Here is a 24,892-nt window from a genome sequence, read left to right as displayed (position 1 = left end):
TGTCTTGTACTTGAGTAATATAAAGTAATTCATTCCTGTTATAATAGTGATTCTACTTTTAGAATTTTATCCTGATGAACTAAACACAATTGTTTAATAAATTGGCTATGGGGATGTTTATTACACAGCTAATTACAGCAAAAAAAATGAAGAGATATAGGTATTTATCGATAGGGTATCAGTTAAGTACATTTTAGGTCATTTACACAAATTCATGTACATACGGTACACATGGTATTATAGAAATACATTTAATTAGTAGGAGGAAGTTAATACTTATTTTAAGTGGAAAGTAGATTTGAAAAAATACACATTTTTGAAAAATAAAATGGAAACAGCTGGCTACATATACATCGAAAAGGAGTCTGGAACATATATAGTAAACCCTTGAACAGTACAGGGGTTGGGGTGCCAACCCCAGTACAGTCGGAAATCTGTGTATAAATTATGACTTCCCAAAAACTTAACAACTGATAGCCTACTGTTGACTGAAAGATTTGCTAATAACACAAGCACTGATTATATTATACAGCTTCCAGCATCAATGCAGGCAACACAGAACAATGGTCCCCCAAACCCCCACCAGGCTAGAGGAATAAAGGAACCATGAATTCCTTTATAATATAATACATGTATAATACATATATGTATTCCTATATGATAGGAATACTATTATATAGTATTATGTAGGAATCCTATATAATACATATATGTATTATATACTGTATTCGTACCACAAAATAAGCTAGAAAAAAGAAAATGCTATTAAGAAATAAGAAAGAGAAAATACATTTACAGTACTGTACTATACCTAAAAATCCTCATAAAGGTGGACTGTGTAATTCAGATTTATGGTGTTCAATGGTCGACTGTATATTAAAGGGTAACAATAAGAATTTCTAGCTGACAGAATAATATAGTATTTAATTTTCATCTTTTTGCTTGTATGTTTTTGTTCTGATATCTCAACAATGAACATATGTTGCTTGTGAAACAAGAAAATACATTAGAAAAAAAATAAGACAATAGGGATCAAAGGAAAAAGAACAAATCTCACCCAATATAATTTAACAATATTGAGGAAACATGGATTTGAAATGGATGTCATTCATCCTTGGTGACTGACCCTTCTCTTACCCTTGTTTCCTTGAAAAAAACAGCCATGTTGATGGTTGATGGCAATGGGTCCTTTTACCTCCTCTAAAACCGTTATCTTCTTTCAGCTGCTGAAACTTCCTACTGAGGCCACGCTGAGATGACTAATGGGAAGCATTTTCATTAAAAAGTTGCCTCTGTTTCCCAAGAAGGAATGAGAGGAGGAAGCATGCCTCCCCATTCCAAACCTCATTGTTCTCTCTTTGAAACCCCCAGAGCATTTATTTTTATGGTGTACAATTCAACTGGCTTGCAGAACATCTTATGTTGTACCCTAAATGGTGTGCAAGTCTATTCCCCAAACTGGACAGAAACTCAAATTCTGTATCTCTCTTCTATATGATTTTTGTGTTGCTATTATTACTATTGTTAGCATCATTGGTGACAACTTAGGGAGACTCTCTCAGGGAGGTGGGGTTTGAGTTTTGTTGGGCTTTGGCTTTGAGGATTTGATAATCCAGCTACACTCAATATACCCATGGGCAAATGGAAGGTATTACTCTTAATAATGGCAATAATAGTAAAAGTATTAATGTGTATATCAACACTGTGTAATTGTTTTATTCTTCCAAATCATTTTCACAAATACTACTAAATTAATCCTAATAGAAAGTCAGCAATGTGAGTAGGGTAAAGTAGGAACTTTCTCCTTTTTACAGATGAGAGAAATAAAGTACAGTGACCATCTAAATGATTTACAATGGATTAGTTGCAGAACTAAGGCTAGAATGCAGGTTTCCTGATTTTATAATTAAAACTGTTTTCGTATCAGCACAAAACCACACTCAGGGCTGAACTTTAATATGTGCTTCAAGGTTTTCAAGATGTATAAACAATATTCCTCTCCTCTAACATTTGTGAACTGTGAATCTTTTGTAATGAAGTCCGGAGAATTTAAAGGTGGAACAAATATTGGAATTTATCCTTTCCCATAATTCTAGACCGAAGTAGAATACACATAAGTGTCACTGGTTCAGTTAATAAAAGTAACAGTATTTTGAACATCCATAATGGCAACCCAATAATCTACCAAAGACAGAGCAGTCTAGAAAAATGAATTGTGAGAATGAACCCTATATCTGATTCTGATTAGGGCCTACTTCTCCCTTCCCAACACATCTCTTCCACCAAGACTTTAACAGAATTGTGCCCTCAGAGCAGTCCCTGAGTCCAGCCACAAGGGCAGAATACACAGTGGGAGAACTGCCAGTTTGAACACCAGAGGGAGACATACTAACCAGACATGATTAGGTACACGGGAACCAGAGACTTGGAAGTTCAGGAACCATTCCCATTTATAAAACATTGTCCAGGGATGCCAAGGCCTGGGAAAATCAGTCCTACCTTCTTCCCTGGGCAGAGTGGGAGGTGGTAAGGATTCATTCCAACCTTCATTGTTTCAGGAGAACTCAAAAGTAATACAAAAGTCAATAGATCCTGAGATCTGGACACTGGGGAGGATATGTGCTATGGTGAAAGCTATGAATTGTGTAAGACTGATGAATTACAGACCTGTACCCCTGAAACAAATACTACATTATATGTTAATGAAAAAATAAAATAAATAAGTAAATAAAAATAAAATAATTATATTTTAAAAAATCAAGAGATCCTATGTCTTAGCTACTTGCTAAGTGTTAGAGCCAATTCTTACTATGGTCTATGAGGCTTGCTCTACCAGCTCCCGATTCTCTCTTTGATGTCATTTCCTAGTATCCCACCTGTCTGCTCCAGCCACACTGGTCTCCAGGCTATTTCCCAATCATGCCTAACATACTCCTGTTTCAGGGCCTTTTTACTGGCTCTTGCCTTTGCTTAGACCTCTCTTTATCCACATTTTCATACCATTCAACACCTTGTCTGTTTTAGGCCTTTATTCCAATATCATCTCCTCAGTGAGACCTTGCCTATCAATTGTGTATTCTATTTAAAATTGAACCTCACCTACCACTTCCTTGCTATATCTATTCCACAGCACTTGCCACCATCTAAAATACTATGTATTGTACTTTGATCTACTTTGATCATTGCCTGCTTCCCTCACTAGCATACACTCTTCATGAGAGCAACAGAGAATTTTGTCTCTTTTGGTCATTGCTGTATTCACATGGCTTCATCCAATATATATTGTTGAATGAGTGAATGAATTAATAAACTATTGATATGATACATGGGCAGACAGAAGCCTAGAGAAATTAAATGGTTTTTCTGGGGTGACTGGAGAAGTTTTCTGACAGAGAGGATCTGTCACCCCTCAGAGCCCAGGTCACCTTACTCCTGCTTTGGTTCACTCTCACCACCACTTTCTGACACACTTCCAAATAGGGAATTATTAGATTGCTATTATGGGTATTATTAGATGGCTGTGCATTCAAAGACTGTAGAAAGGCATTTTACTTTGGCAAATTAGCATAGGGACAAAGGAGGAGGAAAAATTCAGTTCTCTAGCTACAGTAGGCAATCCCCGCTGGTTGGAGTTTTAGAATTTGGGTTTTTCATTCTCCTCCTACAGGGGGCCTGCTTTTGAACAAGAGAAATGTAACTTTGCATGACAATGAAATCACAGCCACTTTCTCATCTGATAGAGACACTCAAGAGCTGTTTCATGAACAAAGTACAAGCTCAAAAACTAGGGCAGGGATTTCCTACTCTGTGGGTTTTTATTTGACTTCATGGTACTTTTCTTCCCAAAGCCCACTTTAAGATTAAGTAATCATCCAATTACAGGAGCCTAGCCCTTGAGAGCTGCAAGTCCCCAGGGAGGATGTAGGCTGTGCACAAATGGTAGTGAGGTGCCCTTTGAGAAGCCGGAATTTAAAGATGTACACTGTTCTTCTAGAACTAAGTACCTTATCTACACAAAATGGATTAGTACAGAAGTTAGAAGAGTCCCCATGAAGGAATGGACTATTTCTCAAGCTACAACACAATGTGATGATTTGGGGTCTGTAATTTCCAGACTTTTTCCATTTGAGTTTCAGTTCTCCCTTAATATAAGGTCAGCCATACTGTTTCATGGTGTGAAACACTCTGGTGGCTTCCCACTGACTTACCTCTTCAACCTCAACTCCTTTCAGTCTCCTGCCCATTTTCTCAATTCTACCCAAGGTGGGCTTCCTTTAGCTCCTTGCATAGCTCACACTCTCTTGTGCATAGAGGTCCTCCACCACAGGCTACTTCCTCTGTGCGGACACCTCCTACACTCTTTCTGAGTAAGTGATCCCAATTTTCAGATTCCATCTGAGATTCTGCTTCCTCTAGTGAGCATCTCCTCCACTGGCCCTTCAACTGTATGTTTAAGAGCTATTGTAAGCAGTATAACAGAACCCTTCGTTAGTGTGCTGGGTCTCTTCAATTTTCCCCTTCAGACCGACTTTCACCCTTTATCATCCAGATGTGTGCCACAGAAGAGCTGATCTTTGGGCTCCTTGCCCCGCAGTTTCCAGTTTGGTTTTGCCTGGAAAGAAATGAGTGGAATGAGAGGAGAGTGAGGGAGAGGGTGGGCTGCAGTGGGTTGTACATGTGTCTCTACCCAAGGCTGTAGTTTCTGTCAGGCAGCTCTCTCCACACAGCTACTCTCTTTCCTCTTGCACCTTCAGACGTAGGGGTTGATCTTAAGAGCTCCCTAATCTTCCTAGCTCCAGGGTACTATACTATTCTTCATTGGGTTTCCTCCGATCTTTGGGAAACAGCTTCTTTACATTTGTGTTTGTCAGACTGAGCTGATAACATTTGTTAATTGCATTGTAATTCCACAGTTTTCTGTCTTGTCTCTATTCCCTTCCCTCCTACCCCAACCTCCCTCAGGGTAGACAGTAAATTCCATGAGACAAAATACCCTTCTTGTGCCCTCTCATATTTAGGATGCTACCATAATGTCTGACAATTGTACATTTTAAACAAATATTTTTTGAACAAACTGAATTTAAAATAAAATCTAGTGGATTCTTTTATTTGTTTATATTTGCCTATAAATAAAAAGCACAGAGTTTGAGTTTTGGTTTAATTTGAAGGGAGTAAAGATTGTAATAGAAATGTCTTATAATAAAGATCAAGAATTTGAGGTTTTTTTTTTTTTTTTCGTTTATTTTATTTTATTTCTTTTCAGTTTTCCAAAAGTCATTGTTCATGTACCACACCTAGAGTTCCAAGAATTTAAGTGAAAGAAACTAGGAAAACTGTGGATAAGGGAAGAGATTTTTTTTTTGTCGTTTAAAGGCCGTATTGAGAAGGAGTAGGAGTAAAGATACAGATGAGAAGGATTTTGAGAAGCAGGCAGAGTACTTAGCTAAGGAAAAGTGGTGTGAATCAGCCATGGCAACAATATCTAACAGGGAGCCGAGAGACCTGAGTTTCTGTCTCGATTTAACCCTACCTCTCAGTGATATTTATGAAAGAATTCACTGTCAAACCCACTATCTTAGTCCACATTTTTCCCCCACAGTAAAATGTCTCCAGGAGAGTTGAGCTAATATTTTCTGAAAGTGATCTGCTTAGTTTGCTAATAGGAAGTGTGTTTCATTCTGTCTTTGGACAAAGACAGTTTTGTCTTCTCTCTCCATCAGATCTTTTGTAAATTGACCTTTTCAAAAGATCCACATTGAATTAAGTATACTAGGTAAAAAAAAAAAAAACTTAAGTACTTATTCTCTAATTAGGACTACAATCAGGTAAGATAATCTAGTGCAACTATTTAAATTATTTTGAGGTTGAATAATAGAGTTACATACTTTTTGTATGTAAAAATATGAAAATAGAAAGAAAGTATGATATTGTTGTAAAGCACAATAAAACATCATGTGATTTTGTAAATGATTGTTCATTCATTCACTTACTCTTTTATACTTACATATACTATAAACACTTATTGTATATTTTGTGCTAAAGTGCCAGGCTTTGTGACTTCAGCAATGACTCCTGCTCATGGACTATGCAATGTCCATGCATTACCCACTGACTCTGGAGACAAGCTTGGGAAACAAATATTCCAAAAGTTCCCCAAGAGATTTAATAACCATTAATTGACCTTTTCAGAATTCTGGCAATTTGTGGACTAGAAAGTTGGGTGGTGGTGAGGAAGAGGGGAACTTCTACTATAATATACCAAAGATCCCAAATACAAGAAGTTTCTTTAAATACACAGACTTTGCAGACCTCGAGGAAAATACACAGGATCTAAAAACAAAATCAAGGCAGGAATCCAGACTATTAAACCAAAGAATTAAGGCTGGCACAGCAGCTGACTTTGGGGACACTGGGAGCCTTAACCATGGGTTCCAGCAGTCAAACCAATGGCAGGAAAGAAGGCCTTACAACTATACCTGGTGGGTATTTGATCATGAGACCCCATCCTAATTCTCAGCTGGTGAAATGAAAAGTCTCAATGGAGGGTGACCTCCTTCACCTAGGACAGTCCTAGTTCATGCCTGTTGTGTCTGCAGTATTACTAATAGCATCTGCTTCCCTCTCAGAAATATGAAGATTTAGACATTGAATTACATTGTCACTCTATACAAGGGCTATGTAGTGAGAGGATGGACAAGGAAAAAGAAAAAGCACACAACAGCTAAGAGAAGCAAACAGTAACATATTAATCTTGCCCTTGGCTGTGGGTAAAAGAGATTAAAAATTAATAAAATTTGTCCCCTGAAAATTAATAACTAGCACTGTGTCCTTACTCAGAATGGGAGTCAAAAAGTTATACATATGCATTATATTTAAAACCTGGAAATCACTCATAATTTCTTTAACCAAATAAAACCAGTGATAATATTGTCTTTTCCCCCCCATTCCATTTTAACATTATTTTTTCTTTAATTTTATATTGGATTATATTTTACAAAATAATTTTGTGTACTGAATTTTTACTAAACATAATGAAGAATTTTATTTCCATGTTGCAAGCAATATTTAAAATGTCTTTTATTCTTTTTTATTTTTTTTCTTTTATTTTATTTACTGGCTGTGATTTAAATGAAACCCTATGTTAGGTATTTAAGTTGTTACCAATGTTTGCTACTAGTGCAAATATCATGATGGACATTTTGAGCATAAATCTTTCTTAGCATTTAGGATAGATTCTCTAGAGTGGAATTACTGGGTCAAAGAATAAGATTGTTGTTAAATTTCTTGACACACGTTATTGCCAGTTGGTTTCCAAAAGGGCGTATCAATTTTCATTCAGTTTCTCTTTGACAGGATTGGGCAGTCATTTATTAAAACATACTGCACAGGTTATGAATATCCAAAGCACTCTGAATCCAACACTCTTCCTCTACCACTGAGGGCCATGCCCAGGAATTATTCATAAATAACTGGTAAGTTCAGGGCCATGAATCTGAGATGGTGAATGGAGGAGATAAAGAAACCAAATGAGCAATAGCCTGTCACTGTGAATCTTGGCAATAGGAATCTTGTAACCCAGACAGTCAAGATATAAAAGGGATCTTAAAGCTATAAATAATTTCCAATTAGCATTATTATCAATGTTCTGGGCAGCTGAGCTCTAGCTTTTAGTTGGTAATAGGAGGATGGGGATTCTCCTTCACCATGCTGAAGAAAAGCCCTCAGGCCCTATCTGGAAAAAGAGAGAGGATACCCATAGCCAAGCCCAAGGGTAATCTGTAGATTTTAAAGAACATAGACCCTGTTCAATGAAAAAAAAAAAGCACTCACATTATTTGGGAGAATCCTAGGGCTTTTAGATCATTTTGAAGATAGATTTTTCATTATAGAAATGGAAAGAGCATTGGATAGGAAGGTAATATATTGGGGTTTCCGTTTTGCTTTTTCCAAAAGTAACCATGTGACCTTGAAGGAAGGTGACGATCATCATAATGATGATGATAAAGATTTATTCCATACATATTTATTCTGTGCCTACAAAGCATGAAGCATTTGTCCTGACTCTGGGGATACATTAATGAACAAAACAGACCAACGCTACCCCAGAGGAGCTCACTTTCATTCCATTCATGTCAAGCAGATGAGAAATATCATGAAGAGATATAATACATAGTAGGTTAGAGGGTGAAATGATGCTTAATTTTGTACGTCAACATGGTTAGGTCCCGGTGCCAAGCTATTTGGTCAAATATTATTCTGGATGTTTCTGTGAGGGTGTTTTTAGATGAAATTAACATTGAAATGGGTAAGTTATGAGTGAAGCAGATTGCCCTTCATGATGTGAGTTGTCTACATGCTATTAGTTGAAGGCCTTAACAAAACCAAGACTGACCTCCCCTGAATAAGAAGGGATTCTGCTAGAGATGGCCTTTAGACTTGAACTGTCAGTGTCTGTTCTTCCCTGAGACTCCCGCCTGCTGCCTGCAGATTTTGGTCTTGTCAGCCTTCATAATTGTGTGAGCCAATCCCTTAACCTTCCTGTCTGTACACACACACACACACGCACACACACACACACTCCTGCACACTTGTTGGTTCTTTCTCTGGAGACCCCTGACTAATACCAGTTATAAGAATTTTGAGAAATAATAAGAAAATGGAAAAGAGTGATTGAAAGTCTATTGCTTTTTCCCTCAGATCTTCTTACCTCTTTTGCCTTTACTCTGATTCTAAAACTGTGGGTTTAAACTAGAATCTGTGCATGTGTTTTGTTTTAGGTGCAATACAGGTAAATTGAATATACAGCCAGGATTTGGTTTATTCTTTTTAAAATAATCTGTCTGGATTTTAAGCCCCGAGGTTTATTTATACATGGAGGTGATGATTATTGTCTCCTCAGGAGCAGAAAATGAATTTTTTCTTTATTATCAGAGTTTATGGTATTTCTGAGCTGCTAGGAGCACTAGAAGTTATATAGTTTAGCATTGCTCAAACTTTAAGGAGGGTAAGTAGCAGCTGGGATGATGGTTAAGCTACAGATGCCTAGGCACCAGCCCCAGGACTCTGATAGCTAAGCTGGTGTCCAAGAATGTGCATATCACTGGCATCCTGGTCATTGAGTGGCAAATGGAAAGAAATGGACCTCAAGAAGCTCGGGTCTAGTTCACATGTCTCAGCTGAAGCCCAGAGAGAGGACGTGTAGCACTGAAGTTTAGCAAGGGCAGCAGTGGACTCCATCCAGTCCTGCTCTCTCCTTGTGAGGTCTGGCCCCATAGCCTCCACCCATGTCTCCCCCAAACCAGTAGTACTAGCATCTAAGAAAAGAAACTTCTTGGATCCAGCCTTTACGTACTGCTTCAGTAATCCTAGGCCCAGAAGTCTCTTTTGTGCAACTCCTCCAGGTGATCCTAATGCATATTAATTCAAGAATCATCATCTCCCCAGTCAGAATGTAACATGTGCCCTTATTACAGGTGTTTGGATTTCCCTTGATTACATGGCATGACCTACCCCACGTTCGCCGGGTGTTGCTGTTGTTCATCAGTAGTTCTGAGGTTTTATTTGAAGTCAACTGATGAGACCTGCTGCTGTTTGTGCCTGCTTCCATCCTGTCTATCTTCTCCGTGGACCCTAATGCCTCCTCATTCATCTGCTCCTTTGGCATCCACAATGTGCACGTAAACTCAGGGCCATCAACAGGGTGAGTAACAACTTAGAGTTGTTAGATGTGAAGTGTGTCTTATTTGTGAAGAAAAACAAGGATGTGGATCAGAACCTGGCCTGAGAATTTCAGAGCACTTGTAAAGTGGAGAGTAAGGTACTTTGCCTATTAATGACCTAGACTTGAAAAACCAAGTGTCAAAATTTCCTCCTGAGCTGGAATTTTTTTTTTCCCTATCAGTAGACAGGGACCAATTCAGACATTTTATTTACTATGGGAAGGAGAGGGTGCAGGGACAGAGCTTTGCTCATCCTGAACAGTTGTTTAATGATAATGATAATGAGCTGCATTTATGTGGTACCTTTCACCCAAATAACTCTACAGGTTGAATTTATGCTCACCATTGCTTAAAACATACTTCATAGAGTCCCAAGGGTGTATCTTTCAGAGCCCCATAACCCCTGCAATTGTTAAGTGTTCTGCAATCTCTCTGCTTACACAGCCTGCAAAGAAAGATGGATAATGAGCAACCGTGGTGCTGTAATTAAGGCGAGAGACTGACAGAAAGATTTGATCTATTTTGACTTTTGGGGTGTCACTGGTCCAATTCATTGATGTGTTTTTCTAATTTTACATCTTTGTCAGGGGTTCTCCAGGGAGGAATTGGGTTAGAGTGTGGGAGATGTGCAGTTGAACTTCTAAAAAGCAAATCTGAATGTTTCAGACCTTTGTACGAAAGTGGTGCTCTGTGGACTCGCTCCCCTCTGATGAGACCATTGGTAGGAATCCACTTCCCAGCAGGCAGGGAGAGAAAACCGAGTGGAAATGTGTGAAGTCTTATGGTGAATTAGCAAGTAGGGAGAACCTGTGACCTCTAAGTATGTTGCTTTTTCCAAGTTTCTAATAACTGAAGGTATAGTGCTAATTTTGACTGTGGTGTAGCATGGCTTTTGTTTGGGGCCTGGGGGACTGTAATTGGGAAAGCTGGTGTGAGTGGGAAGACGACCTACCTTCAACAGGGAGTTCCACTTTTGGTGCTTATTAGAATGACCTGTTGAGGGGCGCGTGGGTGGCTCAGCGGGTTAAGCTCTGACTCTTGTCTGCGAAGGTCATGAACTCAAGGTAAAGGAATTGAGCCTTTCATGGGGCTCTGCACTCAGCAGGGAGTGTGCTGGAAATTCTTTCCTCTTCCTGTGCTCCCACACTTCCTACACTCTTTCTCTTTCTCTGTCTCTAAAATAAATAAACCTTAAAAAAAATATGGAATGACCTGCCGAGTAAATGAGAGGGTAAGGGGGATCTTTATCTGTGAGGTTGTAATTCCTTTAAAAAAAAATGCAAACCCTAGAAACAAATATGAAAATTGTTTCAAGTCTAGGTGGTAGGTACAAAAGTATTTTTGTAATAGATTTTGTGCTTATCCCTAACTCCTTAAGTGCTCAAAAATAAAAGTGGTCTCAGTGATTACATTTAGAACTACCGTACAAGTTCTCCTATCTCCTATGGTATGGCCCAGGGCCTCATATTACTGAACGCTCCTCTGTCGCACCTATTAAGTTTGGCACTCAGTCTCTGGAAAATGTGTTTTCTTGGTCTGCTTTAGTTACTAATCTAAGTCCATTTTTGTCTAGCAAGTATCTATTGCAGATCTACTTTTTACTGTCCAGGTCATTCATGGATCTGTTATTCAGGTTTGATTCCTGACTTGGGCTGATTAATAAAGTAACTATGATCTTGGCTACATTTCCTGAGCAATTTTTGCATAGCAGATCTGGGCCATGTGTTCATGATTGTTTTAATTCTCCCCAAAATACATTTTGTATTTGAGGAAACTAAATGGAAAATTATTCTTTCCAGACCATATAGTTAGAAAGTGATGAAGCCAATATTTGAACCCGGGTGTATTTGACCCTAGAGCCTGCACTCTGATAACCATGATAAACCAAGACTCATTTATTTAAGATTTCTCAATTATATAAAGAAAGAGTCCAGAAGAGAAAGGTCTGAGGACAGTAATTTTATAGCCACTTAGGGAACAGCCCTGTGACTCTTCAGCTGGCTCTGGACTTCATTTTCTAGGTGCTTGGTCTGTACATTTCGGGCCATTGATGGCTTGTAATGGTCTCCACTATCTCCAGTCTTATTTTCTGGAAGAACCCAAGGGCTTCTCATCCACGTGGTCTCTTGCTTGAATTCTGCATTCCAGTGTACAAAGATACTTGCCATTTTTCACCTCTAGTTCCTTCAATAAAACCTGCGTTCCAGATGTCCTGGCAGAACCTTTCTCTTGGCAAGTATGTGATCAGGCTAGGGATTTATGCTTTCTGAGACTGCCCAGTTCACAGTAGAGAGTCTGAGTTATAAAACCGATTGCTAGGTAGGGCATCCTTAAATGGGGTGAAAGCTGACAAACTGACAAGCAGTTCATGAGTCATTACTAGTTGGTTTCCTGGAATCTAATCTTTTTCTCTAGCCATTTTCCGAAGAGTAGAGATAAGCACATATCTGTGTAATTGCAAATGTGCTTCAGGTGACCCTTACATGCTACTCTCCTCTTTTGCTTGATTGGTGGATGCCCTTTAAATCAGGGTCAAATATTTTTATCCCTTAGTGATATTAAAAAAAATATATATCCTTCGGGTATGAAATCCTTGGGTTATGGCACATAGCAGGCACATGTCTAATAAATAAATGAATTAATGAAGACAGTTTTCCTAAAAGTGAAATGAATACCACAGGTTTGCAAGTAAGTTGGGTGGTTCGTGGACACTTTCTGAACTTTATTTTTTTTTCCTGAACTTTAATAGTTATATTTAATTGGTATTAGAATGAAAGAAATGAGCACATGAAGCTATACACTAATAAGTAAACATTTAAAAGTTATTTGGCAAAAAATAATAGAGTTGAACAAACACAGCATATATGCATGCTTTACAGATGAATCTATATCTTCAGAAATCAGTGAATTTGTAATTAGATGGGAATTTGAATAATTCAAGTAGAAATAGAATGTGAATGTAGAGGTAGGGGCTGCTGGAATGAAGAGGGTTAACTTGACAGAAGAAAAAGATTCAGGCCTGATGCTGTGAATTTAAAGAACACTCATCATTCCATGTTTTGTCTATAGGTTTATCCCCTCTTCTTTCTTTGTTTGGCTCTTAACATCATCTCATCTAGGAAGCCCCCTTACCAGAGGTTAGAAGATCTTTACAGCTGCTATTTGTTGAGATAAATCCCATTCTCCTTTCTTAGGATCGAAAAAAGTAAGTGTATTTTTTTCCCCTCTTGGTGGGACCTGGATGGGGAGGGAGAGATTCCAGGAAATACGAAGGCATGATGTTTTATCCAGTAAAAGTCTTGAAGCAGTCATGGTGGCTGATGGGTTGGCACCATTCTATAATGACTTCCTATTCTTAGGAGAAATCCAGAAAGACCTTAGAAAATCATTTCGTTTAGGACTGTTTGACTTCTTTGAAGATGAGAGTATCTGAGCCCCAGAGATAAGTAGTGACTTGAGGGAAGCCACACAGGCAAATTCCCCCTTTCATCATTTTGGGAGCTGATGATGGACACATACAAGGTGCCTCGGTAGCCCAGGAGCTCATGGGAACAGAGAAAGAAGTTGGGGAGAGGTATAAGGGAGTATTTTAATAAATCTTTTGGCAATTGAGGAAGTAGGACTACATATTCTCCAGGCATATCCAACTTCCTCTTTTACTAAAGCAATATTTAATTTTTTTCTTGAATCAAGAACATTTTGGAAATCTAACTGAAACCATGAACCCCCTCCCCAGAAAAACACATAGAGTGCTAGTTTTGTTTTGGATGGGATATAGCCTCCCCCTCATTCTAATGTTAAGACCCCTGTAGTGGGCTAAATGGTAGCCTCCAAAAAGATAGGTCCATATCCTAATCTCTGAAATCTAGGAGTATTACTTTATATGATAACAGTGAATGTTAACCTTATATGCCAAAAGATGTGATTAAATTAAGGATTTTGAAAGGAGGATTTTATCCTGGATTATCCAAATAGGCTCTAAATCCAATGACAAGTGTTACTAAAAGAGTGAAGCAGAAGGATATTTGTCCATCAAAAGTGGAGGTGGCAATGTGACCAGGGAGGCAGAGATTTGGCATGATGGGACCACCAATCAAGAATGCCAACAGCTACCAGAGGCAGGAAGAGGAAGAGAATGGATGGCCACACCAGCAGCTTCATTTTAGAATTCTGCCTCCAAGACTGTGAAATAATAAATTTCTGTCTAAAGTCATCCAGTTTGTGGTAAGTTGTTACAGTATCCAGAGGAAACAAATAGAACCATCTATTCAAGAAAGTAAACATGAGGTTCTCAAGAATGCATGCTACTGTGATTAATGTGCAAAAAGGGGGCAGCATAATTTTCACTACACTTGTTATGTACACATGATCTTCAGTTTAAATTTTCCATACATCTGGTTATTTTCTATCTACCCAGACTTATTTTTTCTATATCTTTGACCCATGTGAATGGGAAACTTTTTAAAGATTATGTCCTTCCCTCATTTGGGGAGGATAATCATTAAGAGTCCTGATGAATGCATTCTGGTATCAACTGGCTGCTTTGATAGTTGCTAGAAATATTTTATAAGGTCCACATGGCATTGCCAAGAGAGAATGTGTCCTATATTAACATAAATTTTGGCATACATAATTAAAATGAAGAGGGTAAAGCAGTAGTTAGATACTGTTCCTAGGAGGAGATTATATGAATAAAGTAACCCCAATTCAGATTGAATGATCAACAGACAAACCAGAGAGAAGCAGAACCTGTTTTTGTTGGCTAGGGTTTTTCTAAGTTTTTCTTCTAAAACTCTGTAGAAGACCACACTTCCATCAGGAGTTGAAATGATACCTTCGGATGATGTGCTGAAACTCAGCCTGAGCTGTTGGGTCACTGTTTCTTTAACTTTCATGTGTTCAAGACTATCCCAGGAAGCTTGTTAAGATGCAGATCCCAGAGCCTTCCATAGCCATCTGTTGAATCTACCTTGGGGAGAAAGGCCAGGGCATTGACATTTTAAAACAAGTTTCCCAGTGGTTATTTTTCCGTGATGCATGTGGAATATTTTCAGACTTAACCCCTCAGAGACTCCATAGAGTTGTCTTGATGGGATGCAAAGAAGGTATATTAAGATCCGATTAGAAGAATTCATTGATAGTACATTCTTTGCTACCCAGTTCAACTAGAAAGAATCATCCTAATACCAAACTATGATGTATCAGGATCAGATTGGGAGAAGAGGACAATGGGTAATTGGTTTAACTTTCTTTTTTGTCTAAATTGGCATCCTGTCTGGTGTTTTATGATTAATTTGATCAACCCACGTGGACATATCCAGTAGGTCTGAGAAAAGATGATTATCCCTTTTCCAACGTCTCCAAAACCAGGCTATTGCCTCCTAAAACTCTTAAGATGTGCCAGATTTTCTCTCTGATCTTATCTCTCATACCTCTATGGGTGCAATATTCCTACTTCACTAAGGATTGTTCGTAGAAAGTAATAACTACCTCCAGTTAGTGTAAATAAAAAATTAAATTTATTGAAAGAATATATGGTAGTTAACAAGAATATTCAGGGAGCCAGGGAGCCAAGCTTTGAGGCTATGAAGCCAAGAGTGATACCCAAAATTATGCCTCGAACTGCTCCAGTGAAGATATTCTATACCTGGCTCCTTGGCAAATGGCCCCTACTTCCTTCAACATCTGCCTCTGATTAGTAATTTGGGATAGGAACATTTGATTTGGCAAACTCTGGTCATGTGTCCACGTCTACACTGCAAGGGCTAGTTAGAGGAAAGATTGTGTAGCACTTGCAGTCTCTATATTGGTGGGCCAATTCCATGTTAGATGGTAGGAACTCATCAAATAGGGGAAAAGCTTCAGATATTAGATGGCCATTTTAAAAAAATTCTAGCGTTTTTCTTGCCTCCTCTACAATTCTTAATTGTCCTTCAAGTGATAACACAAGTTAGTTTCCTCAAAAATTTTCTTAGTAACTCAAACCACATTGACCCCTCTCTACTCTAATCTGTCTCATGAATAGATAGTCATGCAATGCAAAATCTAATCATGAACCATTTTTGTGGTTTGCAGTTGTGTCATGTGCATTCATCTGTTCTTCCAAAATTTATCATCAGCAACTGTAGAATAGACCCGTATTAGTCACTAATGCACCTAGTATCAGGGAGCGTGTGGCCCTGTTGGAGGTCATCAGCTAATATTTGTTGGTTGGTTTTAGTAATTCATATTTTATGTGTATAACCATTTACCTGTGGTCTGTGAGATGAATATGAGCATAATAAATACAATATTTAAGAAGAGAAGATCAGAAGCTACCATAGTATTAACTCGCCCATGGTGGAAATAAACTTTGGAGAAAGACAGAAAAAATGTTTCCTATTCTACTATGAGGTCCCCTTAAAGTGATTGGAAGATGATATTTAAATTAGAGAAATTAGGTCTTGCCTAACAACAGACCCCACTTGAAATTTCCCCTCATAATTTTCCTGTGCTCTTGGGGTAGACACAATGGGGTGAAACATTAGGGCACACTTCATGAAAAAACTTATTCGTGAACTTATTCTTCCAGTGGTGTTCCTTGCATTATAGCAGTGTCCGTCAGATTCTGTCCTTGGTGAAGTATTTAGGAAAATGTATTTCTACGTTCCTCTACAGTATCATCAGTATTTGATCAAACGTCAGTAATTCTTTTGCATTTAAATCTGTCATTAGTGAAAGATGATATTTGAATAACACTGGGTTCCTTAATCATCAGTCTGTGAGAACAGATGAGGTCATACCAGTTGTTATTTGACAAATTAACTCAAATTTCCCTCAAATGATCTCCCCTCTGGGAAAATCCAGATCTAGGATTTTCTTCCTCCTACCCTGCCTATGAGGAGGGTTCTCTCAAATCACCAGGAAGATGTGCATGGATGCTTGTTGTATGTCTACACTACAGAGCACCAAGCTGTTAAGAAGTGTATCAGCTAATACGGGAGCCCCCCTGGTGCCATGGTTGCACCAAGTGTGTAGACAAGTGAGGGAAAGTCACTCAGCCTTTAGCAGTTCATCGTTATATGGTCCTTAAAGCAATGCTACTTGGGTGTCCTAAGTTTCTTCTAATAAATGAATTGCATAGTCCTTTAGTTTTCCAGGAGTAACTGGAATCTTCTTCCTACCCCTTATCTCCCTCCTTCAACCCCCATCTTGACATATTTAGCATCAGGTATGGATCCATAACAGCTATCATGGTATATGCAAGGTATGGACTTCCCCACTGTCGTGACTATGTCACTATTATCACATCAAGACGGTTCTGTTTGGCATCTTCATTCCATGGGATGCACAGTCCCGCAGGAGACTCCTCAGCCCTTTCCTTTACTTTTCCACTCAAAGGGATTCACAGCATCAGCAAGCTGGGGAGGAGATTTGAATGTGTGGGGGTGAAAAATGAAGTGGGGAAGATGGACCCTTCCAAGTGGTCCTGTCCTGAGACATCAGACTTCTTCTTCTTCCTTTTTTTTTTTTTTTAAGATTTTATTTATTTGTCAGAGAGAGAGGAGAGAGAGTGAACACAGGCAGACAGAATGGCAGGCAGAGGCAGAGGGAGAAGCAGGCTCCCCGCTGAGCAAGGAGCCTGAGGTGGGACTCGATCCCAGGACGCTGGGATCATGACCTGAGCCGAAGGCAGCTGCTCAACCAACTGAGCCATCCAGGCGTCCTGAGACATCAGACTTCTAACCTCTAAATAATGATGTCCCTTGTTTGCAACTGCTTGCTGAGCCATGATAGATAATTTGTTTCTAAACTGATCAAAGATATTGCATAGAAAAGACTACTAGTTAATAAAACATTGCTTTTGTATTTCTCCAACATACTTTTTCCTTATTCGTGGGAAAAGTATAATGCTAAAATCTTGAATCTCAGGAGGAAGACCACAAAGACCTTTAATACTGTAGCCACTGAAACAGTAAATCTCGACAGGAAAATGTCGACTATTAACTGTCTTGTTCCTCATGTCTGAGCCATGTACTCACTGAGTATTGACTCCTTAGAGTGACTCCTTAAACCTTTCTGGTTTAAGGTTCTTTCCATGGTTTCTCTGTTCCAGGAATCCAGTGGATTTTACAGTTTATGGATTTTCATAAGGTAAGGAAGCAGAAAGAGTGAGCCTTGAGGGTTCAGTGCAGTGTAAGCAAAGGCAGATGTCAAGACAAAAACCTGGTAAGATCCACACTCCGAAAGGGCTCTGCATTAGGGACAGGGTAGGTACATCACATACTGAGTTGTATTTACTAGGCAGTTAACATCTTTTGTGTGTAGACATTGTACTATGTTCAAGCATTGTAGTTATTAGAACTGGGCATTGGATCACCAAGGGTTTGTTTTGTCTTAAATAACCATGTATGGGTCCTGTCTGTGTCTTCCTATACCTAATCAGTTTCTTTAGGGATAGAGTCTATGGATCGCAGATCTAGATAGAAACAAAATACACACACACACACACACACACACACACACACACACTTTCCATAGTTGATTCTATGCTCATCCCCGTTTAAAAGCTTTTCAACCATGGTGTCCAAGTGGAAAATTCACAGGGCTTGTTCTTGATGTTAAGAGCCTAGTAGCAGAGACTTGTATCTCAACAAATAGAATAAGTGAGTCATCTCTACTGGTTTAGAATGTTCATGAAGGATGTGTTTAAATTTGTCCCTGTCTTCTTGCAGCCATGTAAATAAAGAAAATGCTCTAATTTTCTTTTCTAAAACTTCTTTGGTTTGGTATCAAACTATACTAGCATCCTAGTAATTGGAAATTTTCTCTATATTTCTTTTTCTTTTTTTTTAACCTATTAGATAATAAAATAATGAAGTTTTCCTTGCTGGTTAGAGTCATTTAGGGTGGATGTTTTAGCATTTTTTTATTGAGGTGAAATTTGGTTACTATTTTGGAACAGTTTGTTTCAACTTTCTACTGTTTGGGGTGGTTCTGGTAATTATTATTTTTTTAGAAAAGCAGCCATTTTGTTTTCTATTTATTTTTGTCATTCAGACAACAGATAGAAACTCTTTCCTACTAAACCTACTAAACAGAAACTCTGTCCTAAGAGTTATGTCTCTTCTTTCCTAGTATTTGTTTTCTTCCACTAAGTCTAGCTAAAGCTTTGTCAATTTTCTAAAGATAAAGGTTTTGAATTTATTTGCTTTTATTTACTCTCACATCAAGTCTTCTATTAGATGAATTTCTGCTTTTATCTGGTTTTCTTCCATCTGTTTTCATTTGGTTTATTATGTTCTGTTTCAGCTTTTGTAGATGAACGTTTTTACTTAAACATTTACAAAAAAAAAAAACAAACTTGAGTATGACTATATGATACCTCTAAGGACCATGTTTAAGTATCTGCTTCCTACCAGTTGTATCACTGGATCTTTAGATTATCATTCAGTTATAAGAATATTCTTTCTGGGGCACCTGGGTGGCTCAGTGGGTTGAGCCTCTGCCTTCGGCTCAGGTCGTCCAGGGATTGAGCCCGGTGTCAGGCTCTCTGCTCAGCAGGGGGCCTGCTTCCCCCTCTCTCTCTGCCTGCCTCTCTGCCTACTTGTGATCTCTGTCAAATAAATAAAATCTTAAAAAAAAAGAATATTCTTTCCAACTTGATTTTCTTTGTATCGTGTGAATTATTTTAAGTTTTCAAATTTAAGACACTCTTCTTACCATTGATTTCTAATCTAAATCCATTGTTGTCAGGGATCCTTTGTGATCTTATACCTAGACAAGCTTTCTTTATGTTCCATGAGTTTTGAATCATGTGTATTTATTGCTTATTGGGTACAGGGATATGTATGTCCAAGTGTGCTGCCAAATTTTCTTAAATTAATGATGCTTAATTAAAGTAGATTAAAAATATATTACTAACTTTTTTCTTATATTTTCAAGACTAAACATATTCAAGAGCATGCAAGATCTTTTAATTTTCAAGAACAGAAAAATTGCAATAACAGTAAAAGGGATATATATACAGTTACCCAGATGCACCAGTTATTACTGTTTTACTCCATATGTTTTTATGTGCATACTCTATGCCTGCAAATGTGTACACACACAATTTTTTCTGAACTATTTAAAGATAAATTACATCATGAATTTTAACCTGAGTGCTTTAGTATGTATTTTTTTTGAAAAAAAACAAAAAAAGCAAAACAGATATTTTTTTAAATAACAAAGGTAGTTATTAGCTTCAATAAATTTAACATTGATAGAATACTTGAATGCACTACCCATATTCCATTTTTGTCAGTTGACCCAACGTCTCTGATTAGCATTTTTCCCTGATAGCACAGAACCCAGTCTGGAGGCATGTATTACCTTTGGTTGACAGGTCTCTAATTTGTTCTATTTCTTTGGTCTTTGTCATTTATGATACTGACACTTGTGAAGAATACAATCTGTTCCCTCACCCTCAAACTCCCCTGTTTAATAGGCTGTTTCTCATTTTGGGTTTATACATTGTTTGCTCAAGATTGATTTATAAATTAAGCTGCCTCAGTTGGGTAACTACCTAGGTGGCATGTCATTCTCAGGGTATAGCTTTGGAGGCATACTATGTGTGTCTGTTCCTCATTAGTGATCTCAGTTTTACTCACCCAAAGTGTGGTCTTGCTTCTCCACTGAATATTTTATACATATATATATTTTTTTTTTTACCTTCAACTAACTACTTTAAGACTGAATGAGCAGGATAGACACCTATGCAAAATTTGTTTTGGATGCTGAGATTGATTGATGATGCCATACACATATTAAGAAGGGATGAACAAGATCTGTTACTGAAAGAAGTGTTCTTTGTTTTGAGAAATCAAGGCAGGTGTCCCAAGCTGGCTCAAATATGGCTTGAGAGAGTATAGGGAAAGGAAGGGCATGCATCCTGGATGAGGTCTTTTTTATAGGTGGGTTGAGGCTTAATTGACTTGAAACTCCTGCCAGCATCAAGCAAGGGAACACTTGGCTTTCTTATCACCTTTCCAGATACTGGCTAGAAAGGGAAAAGCTAGAGATGAGGCTTATAGCCTATTGACAAACATCAAATAATGAAGTCAGGCTCTTTAGTACGGAATCATGTCCTGATTCTTAGCATAATATCCCACATTAATGATGCTTGCATGAATTGGTCTATATTATAATCAAATAAAAATGCTGATTTTTCCAATCATCTTCCCCTACCCCATTGATCAATCGGCCCTCAATATTTTACTGTAAACAAGAGCTCTCCCTCCAGAACTGATCTTCTTTCTTATAATTAAATGGTAATGTAGTTACTTCAAAATAGAACTTTGGTTAAAACAACTCTAATTATTTTTATAGTCACCTAAACAATTACCAATAGTGAAAGATTTGTTCCCATTATAATTTTCTTTTTCAAATTTTTTATTTAAATGACCCAACATATAGTAAGTACATCATTAGTTTCAGATGTAGTGTTCAATAACTGATTAGTTCCACATAATACCCACGGCTCTTCACATCACGTGCCCTCCTTCATGCCCATCACCCAGTTACCCCACCCCTCACCAAACTCCTCTCCAGCAACCCTCACTTTGTTTCTTAGTGTTAAGAGTCTGTCGTGGTTTTTCTCCCTCTGGTGACTTCCCATTTAGTTTTCTCCACTTCCCCTATGAACTTCTGTGCAAAAATGTTGATTAGATGCCATGAAGTAGGTGGCAATGCCTTAACCGTATGCATGTTGTCAGGACAAGAGCCTCTTCCATCCTTATCACTAGGAGTGCTAACCTTTCTTCTTTCATACAACATGTCATTGTTTAAACTTTATGCCTTCCCTTTGAGGTCACTTCTCTTTTAAGAGCTGTTTCAGCTTGGGTAAATTATTTTAGTCTTCATATGCCTATAAATTCTTTATTTTGTTCTGTATTTGTGAATGATTGAGTGACACTTCTTGATTGACTATTTTTCCTCAGCACTGCCCAGAATGGACAGCTAATGTTGCTAATGAAAAATCTGTTTTCAGTTTAATTGTCATTCCTCTGAAAATAATTGGTCTTTGATCCCTGGTAATAGGAGTTATTTTATTTTTGTTTTTTTTTTTCCTTAGAGGTGATTATCATGTGTCTACATGTGGACTTACTGTTGTTTATCGTTCTCACCACTAGCAGTTCCCTATTAATCTGAACTGTGATTTTTCTTCCATTCTGGGGGTCGGGGGGGAATCAGCTACTTTTATCCAAATAATGCATTTTCATCATTCCTTCTTTGTTACTTTTGAACTTCTATTGAATACTTGTTATAACTCTCAATCTATCTTCCCTATCTCTTGTTCTTTCATCCCCCTCTCTCCCTTTCCTGTTTATTGTTGCCTATATGGGTAGTGTTTGGGGTAAAATGATGTTTGTAGTAGAGAGATCTATATTCCCTTCGTTAATAATGGGGAGTTTTTTGTTGTTGGCTGTTTAATCCAATAGAAGAATGTCTCTTGGTTTTATTGTTCTTGGACAGTGATGCACTGAAGATTTTATTGATGCTATGTCATTGACAAAGTTTCCAGGGTAGCAAACAACTTGAGTAGTAATATTTGTATTGCTTCTCTTTTTTGTGTTGGTTTCTTCCTTCCTTCCTTCCTTCCTCCCTCCCTCCCTCTCTCCCTTCTTTCCTTCCTTTCTTTTTTTTAAGATTTTATTTATTCATTTGAGACAGAGAGATACAGAGAGAGAGCATGAGCAGGAGGAGAGGCAGACACAGAGGGAGAAGCAGACTCCCTGCTGAATCAGGAGCCAGATGTGGGGCTCAATCCCAGGACCCTGGAATCATGACCTGAGCCAAAAGCAGACACTTAACCATCTGAGCCACCCAGGCACCCTGTGTTAGTTTTTTATTTTTATTTTATTTTATTTTTTATAAACATATATTTTTATCCCCAGGGGTACAGGTCTGTGAATTGCCAGGTTTACACACTTCACAGCACTCACCATAGCACATACCCTCCCCAATATCCATAACCCCATCCCCCCTCTCCCAACCCCCCTCCCCCCATCAACCCTCAGTTTGTTTTGTGAGATTAAGAGTCACTTATGGTTTGTCTCCCTCCCAATACCATCTTGTTACATTTATTCTTCTCCTACCCCCTTAACCCCCCATGTTGCATCTCCTCCCCCTCATATCAAGGAGATCATATGATAGTTGTCTTTCTCCGATTGACTTATTTCGCTAAGCATGATACCCTCCAGTTCCATCCACGTCATCGCAAATGGCAAGATTTCATTTCTTTTGATGGCTGCATAGTATTCCATTGTGTATATATACCACATCTTCTTTATCCATTCATCTGTTGATGGGCATCTAGGTTCTTTCCATAGTTTGGCTATTGTAGACATGGCTGCTATAAACATTCGGGTGCACGTGCCCCTTCGGATCACTACGTTTGTATATTTAGGGTAAATACCCAGCAGTGCAATTGCAGGGTCATAGGGTAGTTCTATTTTCAACATTTTGAGGAACCTCCATGCTGTTTTCCAGAGTGGTTGCACCAGCTTGCATTCCCACCAACAGTGTAGGAGGGTTCCCCTTTCTCCGCATCCTCGCCAGCATCTGTCATTTCCTGACTTGTTAATTTTAGCCATTCTGACTGGTGTGAGGTGATATCTCATGGTGGTTTTGATTTGTATTTCCCTGATGCCGAGTGATATGGAGCACTTTTTCATGTGTCTGTTGGCCATCTGGATGTCTTCTTTGCAGAAATGTCTGTTCATGTCCTCTGCCCATTTCTTGATTGGATTATTTGTTCTTTGGGTGTTGAGTTTGCTAAGTTCTTTATAGATTTTGGACACTAGCCCTTTATCTGATATGTCATTTGCAAATATCTTCTCCCATTCTGTCAGTTGTCTTTTGGTTTTGTTCACTGTTTCCTTTGCTGTGCAAAAGCTTTTGATCTTGATAAAATCCCAAAAGTTCATTTTTGCCCTTGCTTCCCTTGCCTTTGGTGATGTTCCTAGGAAGATGTTGCTGCGGCTGACGTCAAAGAGGTTGCTGCCTGTGTTCTCCTCAAGGATTTTGATGGATTCCTTTCTCACATTGAGATCCTTCATCCATTTTGAGTCTATTTTCATGTGTGGTGTAAGGAAATGATCCAATTTCATTTTTCTGCATGTGGCTGTCCAATTTTCCCAACACCATTTATTGAAGAGGCTGTCTTTTTTCCATTGGACATTCTTTCCTGCTTTGTCGAAGATGAGTTGACCATAGAGTTGAGGGTCTATTTCTGGGCTCTCTATTCTGTTCCATTGATCTATGTGTCTGTTTTTGTGCCAGTACCATGCTGTCTTGATGATGACAGCTTTGTAATAGAGCTTGAAGTCCGGAATTGTGATGCCACCAACTTTGGCTTTCTTTTTCAATATTCCTTTGGCTATTCGAGGTCTTTTCTGGTTCCATATGAATTTTAGGATTATTTGTTCCATTTCTTTGAAAAAAAAATGGATGGTACTTTGATAGGAATTGTATTAAATGTGTAGATTGCTTTAGGTAGCATAGACATTTTCACAATATTTATTCTTCCAATCCAGGAGCATGGAACATTTTTCCATTTCTTTGTGTCTTCCTCAATTTCTTTCATGAGTACTTTATAGTTTTCTGTGTATAGATTCTTAGTCTCTTTGGTTAGGTTTATTCCTAGGTATCTTATAGTTTTGGGTGCAATTGTAAATGGGATGGACTCCTTAATTTCTCTTTCTTCTGTCTTGTTGTTGGTGTAGAGAAATGCAACTGATTTCTGTGCATTGATTTTATATCCTGACACTTGACTGAATTCCTGTACAAGTTCTAGCAGTTTTGGAGTGGAGTCTTTTGGGTTTTCCACATATAGTATCATATCATCTGCGAAGAGTGATAGTTTGACTTCTTCTTTGCCGATTTGGATGCCTTTAATTTCCTTTTGTTGTCTGATTGCTGAGGCTAGGACTTCTAGGACTATGTTGAATAGCAGTGGTGATAACGGACATCCCTGCCGTGTTCCTGACCTTAGCGGAAAAGCTTTCAGTTTTTCTCCATTGAGAATGGTATTTGCGGTGGGTTTTTCATAGATGGCTTTGATAATATTGAGGTATGTGCCGTCTATCCCTACACTTTGAAGAGTTTTGATCAGGAAGGGATGCTGTACTTTGTCAAATGCTTTTTCAGCA

General features: G+C 38.4%; 1 long non-coding RNA gene and 1 other non-coding gene across 3 annotated transcripts in view; one reads left to right on the top strand and one right to left on the bottom strand.

The window, feature by feature from the left end:
• LOC125100743 (uncharacterized) overlaps positions 1-24,892 on the top strand; it is a 229,100-nt gene that overhangs the window by 74,037 nt on the left and 130,171 nt on the right. Inside the window, exons 5-6 of one of the 2 annotated variants that reach the window (XR_007127642.1) lie at positions 9,474-9,700; positions 13,695-13,849. This is a non-coding gene — a long non-coding RNA (uncharacterized LOC125100743). Of the gene's footprint in view, positions 1-9,473; positions 9,701-13,694; positions 13,850-24,892 lie in introns of those variants that run through there. The other variant, XR_007127641.1, reaches the window with a different exon arrangement.
• On the bottom strand, positions 21,392-21,515 carry LOC125101472 (U6atac minor spliceosomal RNA). The gene has a single exon (XR_007127870.1). It is a non-coding gene; the product is annotated as a U6atac minor spliceosomal RNA (small nuclear RNA).

The sequence above is a fragment of the Lutra lutra genome, chromosome 5, assembly GCF_902655055.1.
Source record: "Lutra lutra chromosome 5, mLutLut1.2, whole genome shotgun sequence".
Lineage (NCBI taxonomy): Eukaryota > Metazoa > Chordata > Mammalia > Carnivora > Mustelidae > Lutra > Lutra lutra.
The sequence above is the reverse complement of the archived record's forward strand: the minus strand, read 5'-3'. Positions and strand labels throughout refer to the sequence as shown.